Consider the following 9524-nt stretch of genomic DNA (forward strand, 5'->3'; position numbering starts at 1 on the left):
ATAATAGCATTTCATATTCCAAGCAGAGGTTTAGCTACAGCTCTGAAAAGAGCAGTTTATTTCCATGATCAAATGGCAGTTTGGCAAAATGTTATGATTTGATCAACAGCCAAGCAGAAAAGTCCCCAGACATTTCAAAGCCCAGTTGCAGCAACTCCCTAAACCTCATTGCAGTTGTTGGGGTTTTTATATAAACATCTAGAATTAATTATGTTTGGTATTAACTGGCCAAGAGAATGGATTAATATTAGACTTTAAATATGATTCCTCACTAAAAATAGGAGTCACAATCCAGTATCTTTCTCAGAAGGTTGCTTTGAAGAGATCACTTGGTTGGAGTATCTTATTTCCTTGTTTCACTTGTCCCAAAGGGTTCTCTTCTGCCACAGCAATGGAGCACTTGAGCTCCAGTCCCACCTAGCAAATCTGATCTCCACAAGGAACAGTAATGCCATGGTGGTTTCTGCCTGTGCATTGTAAGCTCTGACTGGGACACTGAGAGAGATAAGTGCTGTTCCTCCTTTGTGATACCTAACAAGTATCTGATGGATTGTTGGGATATGTTTTCCCTTGATTTTTTTATATTTAAAATAACACATATTTACAGTTTTAATATCTGTTGGTGTGAAATCTCCATGGGAAAGCAAATGAAATGGATTCCTTTCCCAGAAGACTATTCTTGAAATACATTATTCTGACACTTGCAGTCCACAGAACAAGTACAGGGCAGAGAGGGAGCTGTACACCACTTTTTTTCCCTTCTGATGCCAAGTTGCTACAAGGACTATTGAAACCTCTGGTGTATCTCAAAGCTCTTTTGTCAATGAATACCCTGCAGACTGCAGCAGTCCCTACACTTTTAGTAGTGTCCTTCTCATTCCATACCCAACCCAAATATATATATATATATATATATATATATATATATATATATATTTTATCAGAATCCCCCAGGCGCAGTTTTAATTTATGGCCTCCGGTGGTTGTATTTGAGAGATATTCTCCAGGTCAATTACAGTGGTTTAAATATCTTTCTACCACTTATGGTATTTTAGCCTGGTTATTATTGCTAGGCACAAGACCAGACTGAAAGTTACAGCGTTTTTCTTTAGCTCTGTGGTTTTCATGGGAGTGGCTGTACAGAAATCTCTGTAGAATCAGTGTGTAAAACAAACAAATAAAGCTTGATTCTACTGTTATTTGGTTCTGTTCCAGCACAATTCTTTCAAATGCCAAACTGTCATACCTGCCTATATTGGTCCATGCAAATAGCTAAAGGAAGCCTATAGAGATGATGGATCCAGACTCTTCTTGGAAGTGCACAGAGATAATGGTGAGAGGGAATGTGTCTGGATAAAATAGGAGAAAATCCAGACACAAGAAATTTTTTCACCATGAGCTAGGCAAAACATGAGAAGTTGCTTAGAGAGGATGTGGAATCTCCATTCTTGGGGACAGTTAAAGCTGGACTGGACAATGCCATTTGCCATTTGATCTGGCTGTATCTGCTTTGAGCAGGAGTTTTCATGATTTCCACAAGGCTCCTGCAACCTAAACTGCTCAATGTTTCTTTTTTTTTTTTTTTCCCACTTCAAACATTTAATTTACTTTCAATTACTTTCAAGATCTAAGCAAATATCAAACATTCTTTTCCTTTTCAGAAAGATGGATGCCAGAACACAGCTTTAGATTCCACTTCAGTCCACAGCAAATTGTACAGCAACAGAGTGAAAGCAAGGTGACTGTTTCCTCTATCACACCTCTCAGATGTATCAGAACATCCCCCAGTGTAGGTGTTCCCTGCAGAAGGAACAGAAAAGCCTGACCCAAAGCGAGAAACGTAGTTCCTGAACATCCTGGCCAATCCCATGAAGCACCCTAGCACTGAACACAATGTTTCCAGCCTTGAGGCACAGCACCAAGGCAGTTAATGCATTGGTTGGCAACAGTTTTCAGACACCCGGCAATCTGTTCTTGGAACACTTACTGATGGGTAGCATCTCTTTTAAACATAAATTGTTTGGCTCAGAGAATTTCAATTTCATTGTGTTTTCAAAGCATTTAGCACAATAGGACATCAACTGTTGGCCTGCATTAGTGCAGTAAGACTTACAGTCCATTTATTTGGTGAATTTTTTAAGATATTTTAAACTACAGCTTCTCTGAGACTACTTAGAGTAGAACTTAATCAATAGGCAGATTTGTGTAAGACCTTAAAAACTCTTTTGTAAGTGACTACAAATATATATCTTTTATTAGAAGACAAATTTCTTCAATTGCATAAGGATTAAAAATCAATAGTGTCATTAGTAAAAGAAAAAATCCTGATTATTAATGTTTAGAACAGGTTGAGGGTAAAGAATAATCAATACACAATATAAGTACAGAAAAGTATATTCAGCTGTTCAATTTTTATTCAGAAAATAAAAAGGTAAAATAAAAGTATTCATCAGAGAAAAACAGCTGAGCAAAGTGTGTAAAAAGAGTTTTTAAGATGTAGTGTCTCTGTAATAGGATTACAAAAATATAGTTCACTTGAATTCCTGCAGTTTAAAGCCATAGCTAAAGTGCTAAAGGATCAACAAATCTTCAAAAATAATGTGACAACTATTACGGCAATACTGACACATTTATCCTGTGCATCTTAGAAGTTTAATTTGAAACCATTTGTAATCAGCAGATTGAGTAAACTTGAGTGAGACTTTATAAGCACTGACATAAGCATATATTGTATTGATTTATTTTGAAATTACTCAGTTAAAAAAAAGTTTATTTCACAGTATAGGACCCAACCAGTCTGAGAAAGAGCAATGAGCAGAATGAATTCTCCCCTAAACTGTCAGAATGCTTACATAAATCAGTTTATTTGAATTTTAAAAACCAATCTAGTGGTTGCCACAGTCCTAACTGTGGCAAACTGAATATTTCTAAACATTTTTCCTATAGAATTATTAATTTTCTCTATCTCCTTTGACTTTTCTGGTAGATTGTGCTGTTCCTGAAGGGAGTAAGCATGCCTCAGTGTGATGTCACATTAGGGTATATCAAGAAGTTTTCTTCAAATCAAGAGTTAAGCCAAAGGGAGATTGCTGTAAGTGTACTTACACTGAAAATTCTATTTGTGCTGCTGCTTTACAACTGACTCTCAGTCTGAAGCTTCTCTTGCACTGAAAGGTACAAACTGCAGCAGAGGATGGGTCTAAGGATCCATCTAGAATTGCTTTCTGAAACAGCCAGCAGCAGGTGACTCAGAAGAAGCAATAAAACAGGGCAAGAATGTAGTGACTGAGGGAAAGGGAAGACACAGGGATTTTGATTCTCCTGCACCAGAAGTGCTGCCTATGTATTTAATAATTTTTCATGGATTTCTTTCTTCAACTAGTTTATGCATTTGCCTTTTAAACCTGTGTAAACAGTCCTGAGGCAGGGAGTCTCACAGCTTAGCCACATGCTATGGGAGAAATTCCCAAACCAGAACCAAGCAAATGTTCACAAAGCAAAATTTCATCATCTTACCTGTGGAGTGCAGAGCCTTATTCTCTAAGCAGTCCAACTAAACAAATCCTTACCTCTGAAGCAATGGCTCATATTTCACAAGATTAGAATCTTATTGCATTATTTCACTGTGTATGAAGACATACAGTGATGCTCATACTCAAAGGGTTTTCTAAAATGAATTTTCACTTTTGTAGAATTTAGATGTCTAACAGGTTCACAAGAGATACTCTAGGTATTTACTCCTCAGCTTCCTATGTTCTACTCTTCTGCAAGCCAGTGTTTGATCTGTGCTGACACTCATACTGCATTTTTATTTCTTCCACCTGTTTCTGATTTGCTAGTTAGACATGCTCTCATCTAAATCCCCAAGGATATTGATCCAGTAAGCATCTTTATCCCAAGGTCAGCACAATGCACAGCATTTAGATTGTTTCTGAATGAAACTAAACTGTCAGCAAAGGAGATGATCTAGTTCTTCATGCTTTACATGTAATAGTTAGACACACTACCAGGAAGTGGGAAAATTGCTTTGGAATGTCTTTTGCCATTCCCCATTTCTCCCACAGGCAGACCACAGGCAGGAGAGGAATTCAGTGAAAAGGGCTGTCTCCTACCAAAGAGAAAGCCTGAATTTCTGTCTCTCTGGGCTCCTTTTATCACTGCTCCCTTCCATTGTAATTCTGTTCAGTATTTCTCTACAGCAGATGCCTTCTGGGATACCACACAGTAAAGAGATAAGAGTTGAAGTAAACTTGGATACTCTGACCAAATTGTCCTATCTAACCTTGGAGCTGGGTGCCTACCCAAACACATTGCAAAACCCAAGTTGCTTTGTGGACCTGGGCCTAGGGATGCTAACAGCTAGATCTACAAATGCTCATCCTTCAGAAAGACATGGATTCATAATTGGCAGAGATAAAATGAGTCAGCATAAGAACAGTCAGGAAGGAAAAGGAAGGTCTATTCACTTGGGGTGGGAGGCTGATTTATTTTTCAAGAAAGGAAAAGTCATTAAGGCCTTTACAGTGAATTCTGGCTCTTGAAAATCTATGAGAACTTTTCAGCTTTTACTACTATGAGATCTTGCAGGACACACAAGATGAAAAGGAACCTCCACCAGTTAATACTGACTCAGTGCATATTTACTTAGGCTGGCTAACACAGAGCTGCATGTTGCCAATTTCCCAGGCATACTGAAAAGTCACATCATTCACTGAGTATCACTGTCACTGTGAAGCACATTGGAGTGCCTCCATCTGAGAACCTGAGCCAGCTTTGACTCAACACTAAGTAGACATCCAGGTTTTCCAACACCACTGCACAGCCTTTTCCTTGTGCAAGAGAATATTCACTGCCTTGGGGCTTTAGTTTATGGTTGTTTTCTACAATGGCAATATGCAGGTAGAAGAGTTACACAAATTCTTTGTGAAATCACAATCATATCTTTGTATAAGCACTGTGTTTGCATTGTCAAACTTCAGTATTTCTAGTTTCATTACTACTCATTGTGCATAATTTGCTGTAGGGATGTCAAAATGTACATACAGTGTATATTTTGACATGGAATTGAAGAAATTGAAGAGGGTTTTTTTCTTTGTTTTTTACCTAGCAGCATCAAGGATGGGTCTGCTGCCTTTTGATAGCGCAGGAAGATTGGAAACCCTGGGAATTTTAAAGAGCTTATACAGACAGGTGAACTTACAAAACTGGTGGTTTGGTTTTTTTCTAAATACACTTCAAAGAAGCCCATTTTTTTCCTAATATAAGACTTATAATTTCAAATGTAGCCTTCAAATTCTGAGTAGCTCCAGGTACTTCCTACCAATGAATGACTTACTATCATCTTCTCCTATACAAAATTAAGTTTCTCTTCCAAGCTTTACAGAGGAAAAAAGACAAATTGCTGTCTTCTAAGTAAAGTAGTACAACCGAATGTTGAAGTGTTGGTAAGTGTGGGAAAAAGTGGTGTTAAAAGAGTAAGGGATAATGTTTGCCCTGTCATCTCATCGCTTTCTATGATAATAATCTTTAGTGTTACTTGTGAAAACAGAGCAGATGTCTTCAAACAGCAGGGAAATTTTCAATTGTCCCTTTAAATGACTGTTCAAATATCTGATCTGTGGCCTTGTCTTTCTGGCAATTCTTGGAAGATACAGCATCTTGAAATGTTCCGCAGTTCTGCTTTTAGCACTTGCTCTCAGTGCTCTTACTTGCTGAGGCTTTAGACAGCATAGCTCTGAGAGGGAGCAGCCTTTGTAACAGGAGCTGTGACATCCCAGCCATGCCAGCCAGACAGCAGTCGCCACCCCCTTACATTCAGAGGGTTTTCATCACAGACAGAAGAGGGAGGGAACTTTAAATGCCAGCAAGGGGGGCCAGTATATTATTGCTTTTAGACTGTACTGCACATGTCAGCTCAATCTATCATCAGGGAGTGAAGATTCCAAAACATTTTTGGGTATTGCTGCTCACAAAAGGCACTTACTATCCAAACTAATTAAGGAAGCAAAAGTACAACTGTGGCTCTTGTGATACTAATTCTCTACAGTATGAATATATTTGTTCAAGGATCTTTCCTCTGGGAAGTCAGAACACCATACTATTTTCTTTACATGAAATGCTTTTGAAGACCTAAACCTGTCAAGTAAAACGAAATAGTACAATTCATTAGTCTAACTTCAGAGCTCCACTGGAGACATTTATATCTGAGCACATCACATAGGCATCCCTCGTAGGGAAAGGAGGAAAAGAGGCACTGTTAGGATAAACAGTATCATAAGCTCTGAAACAAACCTCAAATAGGTCAGAAGAGTTGTTCTCTATGCAACTTAGAGAATTTAAGACTCCTAAAGAATATTAATCTAGATACAAGTCTCTGTGATACATCTCTCAGTCTGGAGTTGAATCTCCTCAAATTATCAGGTGCAGTATTTTCAAGTATATGCATATTTATTTATAGTTGTCCTTGAGAAGCTTCTCTGGACTATTAGTGATTAAAAAATGAGGTGAAAGTAGAAACAAACCAACATCTGAAGTAAAGATGACAGTTTGGTGATTGTGAAGTGATTTGTGATTCTTATTAGGAAGCACCATAGAAGAACAGTAAAGAGTAAATGGTTTATAAATGCTTAGGCAAAAGTACAAATTTATACAGTTCCTCAAAGAGGGAACCCTAAAGTTTATAACAACAGTGGAAATTCTGCCTGGCCTCCCCAGGAACTACTGAGAGAAGTGGGATACTCACCTTCTCTCTTTACATAGCTCAGCTTTGAATGTGTGGTGGGGAAATGCAATTCAGGATTCAAAGTCAATGAATTTGTAACAGAAAACAAATCAGGGAGAACAGTGCAGAAAGCAATAGGGAACTGCATTGCTGGTGCTACTTAGGCAGTCTTTGTCCACATCCTGCCCCTGAGACAGCTCACACACAGGATGAGCTGGGCAAATCTCTTTCCACCCATTATCTGCCATAAAAAGAAAAGGACTAAGACATACAAGGCTGACATGTAAATTTATGAATTATGCTGAGTTTGCTTTAGTATTGCTTAAACACGAGATCTTGATTTAGGATTCCAAAGACCTGGATCTCCTGCTATTGTCCTGCCTAGCAAGACTGAGCAGGTCATTCAACTTTTGTGTGTTTCCCCGTCTGCAAAATCAGGCAACAATAACGATATCCGTGCTTTTGAGGTCTTCTAATAACTAGTGCTCTTCAGGAGTTCAAGTAAGTCTAGGCAGAAGAGCAAACCTGAAGTGACTAAGGGCAATCAGAAGGGTATTACACATGTGCTTGCTCCTGCATTTGGATCTCACAACAGTTTGAGTTCTACCTCACTGTTAGAAATCCATGAGGCAGTAAAAGCTTGGTTGTTTTTCCTAAAACAATCCTAGGAAGTCAGCACTGCTGAGGAAAAAGCAGGTGCCTAGCTCACACCCAAAATAGCTATAGGCAGTTTATTTTGCTGAATTGTGATGTCTGGATCATTTTTATATCTTTGAAAAGTAAAACCTGAACTTTTAGGTCATGGTGAGTTACTAAAGGGGTAGATGATTTTCAGATTACTTTGGATTCTATTAGTGTTATAACAACAACTGATTTGTAATTTGCACGGGAGGAGGAACATTCCTCCCTGTGCATTTTTTTTTAGGTAAGTCGTGATTGAGAAACCCAAGTATAAGCCTGCAGAAACACATTCAGGATTGCTGTAATTTAGCTTGTACATACCTGTTTTTGTAATACAAGCCGCTCTTTAGATTTTTTGTATTAGCCAGCCTAACTAATTCTAGCAAAGAGTCGGTGTGGCTGTTTATGTAAGTGGATGAGATGTTACCCTTGAAGCTCCCCAGGTGCACGTTACCCTGCGCTTTCTGCGAGCACAAGGAGCTAGCTGACTGTACTAAACTCCGCCCAGCTGTTTTTCATTCCCCACTCAAGACCGAGCGCTCCGTGCTAGCAGAGGGCTCTTGCCCGTATCCGCCGGACACGGGCGCCGTCCTCTCGGCCAGGGCACCAACTGGCCCGCCGGTTCCCTGCCGCCGAGCCGAGCCGGCCCGGAGCGCTGCCGCCCGCGGCCACGCCTGCACCGGGCCGGAAGGCTGCGCGGGACGGCTGCCGGCGAGGGGCACAGCGGCTGGCCACGGGGTTTTCCGAGAAGTTGGGGACAGAAGGTGCCGAGAACATTCCTCGCTCTCGCTCTCTCCGTAGGGCTGGGACGCGCTGCCAGAGCCAGCGCAGGCTGCCCGCGGTGCTGCCCTAGGCAGGACCCGCGAGAAGCCCAGAGCCATTGATCCGGCGCCTCCGCGCACCGCCGGGAAGCCCGGGGATTCCGCCCGCCCCGCTCTCCGGGAACACCGGGGACGCGGGGATCGGGAACGACGAGGGGAACGTGCCCGGGGAAGGAGAGGACGGGGCGGGCGGCAGCCGCTTTTGCTGCCTCGCCCCAGTGAAACCCCCGGGGAGCAGCGTGCCCCTCCGGGCCCCTCTGCCCGGCTCCGGCGGCGGTCACTTCCCCCGGCAGAGTCGGGAGCGGCTGGCTCCGACTCCCCGGCGCTTCAATGCAGATGGAGGGGGAAGAGAAAGGAGCCCGCCGGGATCCCGGGCAGCCCCGTCCACCGGCGGCAGGATGCTGCGGGACCTGGCCCGAGCTCGCCTCGCCTCGGCCGCCCCCCGCCCCCGGCGCCGCCCGCACCCACCTCGAAGAAGCCGGCTCTGCCGCCCATTCTGCGGGCACCCGCCGCGCCGCCCCCGCCGCCCGCGGCACCTTCCGCGGGGCCCCGCGCTGCGGCCAATCAGGCGGCGCCCGGACCCCCCGCCCCGCCCGGGCCGGGGCCGCTGCCCGGCCGTGCCGGTGGGCGGCTGCTGGCAGCGCTGCCTGCCGAGCCCGCGGCGCTGCCCCGGGCAGCCGCAGCAGTGCGGGACCGCCAAGTTCTGCAGCTCCCGGGGTTCAAAAACTGCGGGAGAAGAACAATATGCACCGGCCGCCGGGAGTGACATCTCATTCAGAAGGGTGATTTATTTGTCTTTGAGAATTACTGCGGGAAATATTTTTCTTTTTAAAGAGCTGAAGTATCTTAATGAGATAACTTGAAAAATGCAACTGATCATGAGCTAGAAGACATTCTCCTTTCTTTTTTTTGATAGTTTACCTGATGTTTCAGGAGTGATTGGACTGAAACAGAACTGTGCTGAGATCCCTTCTCCTCCTGCGATGTGTTCCTGCCGCTGCTGAGGATTACATACGTGGCATAAAGCAGTACAGAGCTGATACTGTTTTTCCTCCACCGTCTTCTTTACGTGATATCTTTTCTTTAAGAGCTATGGTAATTAAATATCAACAAAATCTACCAGGCTACAAAGGAATATTGCTTTTTCACTGCCATAAAGTTCTATTGGACAGAAAGATTTATGCTATATACTGTTTGAAAACCTTCTGCTATCTGCAAGTTTAACCTTCTTGCGCAGATCTATAACCATCAAAGCTACTGAAATATCAAATAATAAATTTCACCAAAAGAAAAGGCCTCTG

This window comes from Ammospiza caudacuta, chromosome 7 (assembly GCF_027887145.1).
Source record: "Ammospiza caudacuta isolate bAmmCau1 chromosome 7, bAmmCau1.pri, whole genome shotgun sequence".
Lineage (NCBI taxonomy): Eukaryota > Metazoa > Chordata > Aves > Passeriformes > Passerellidae > Ammospiza > Ammospiza caudacuta.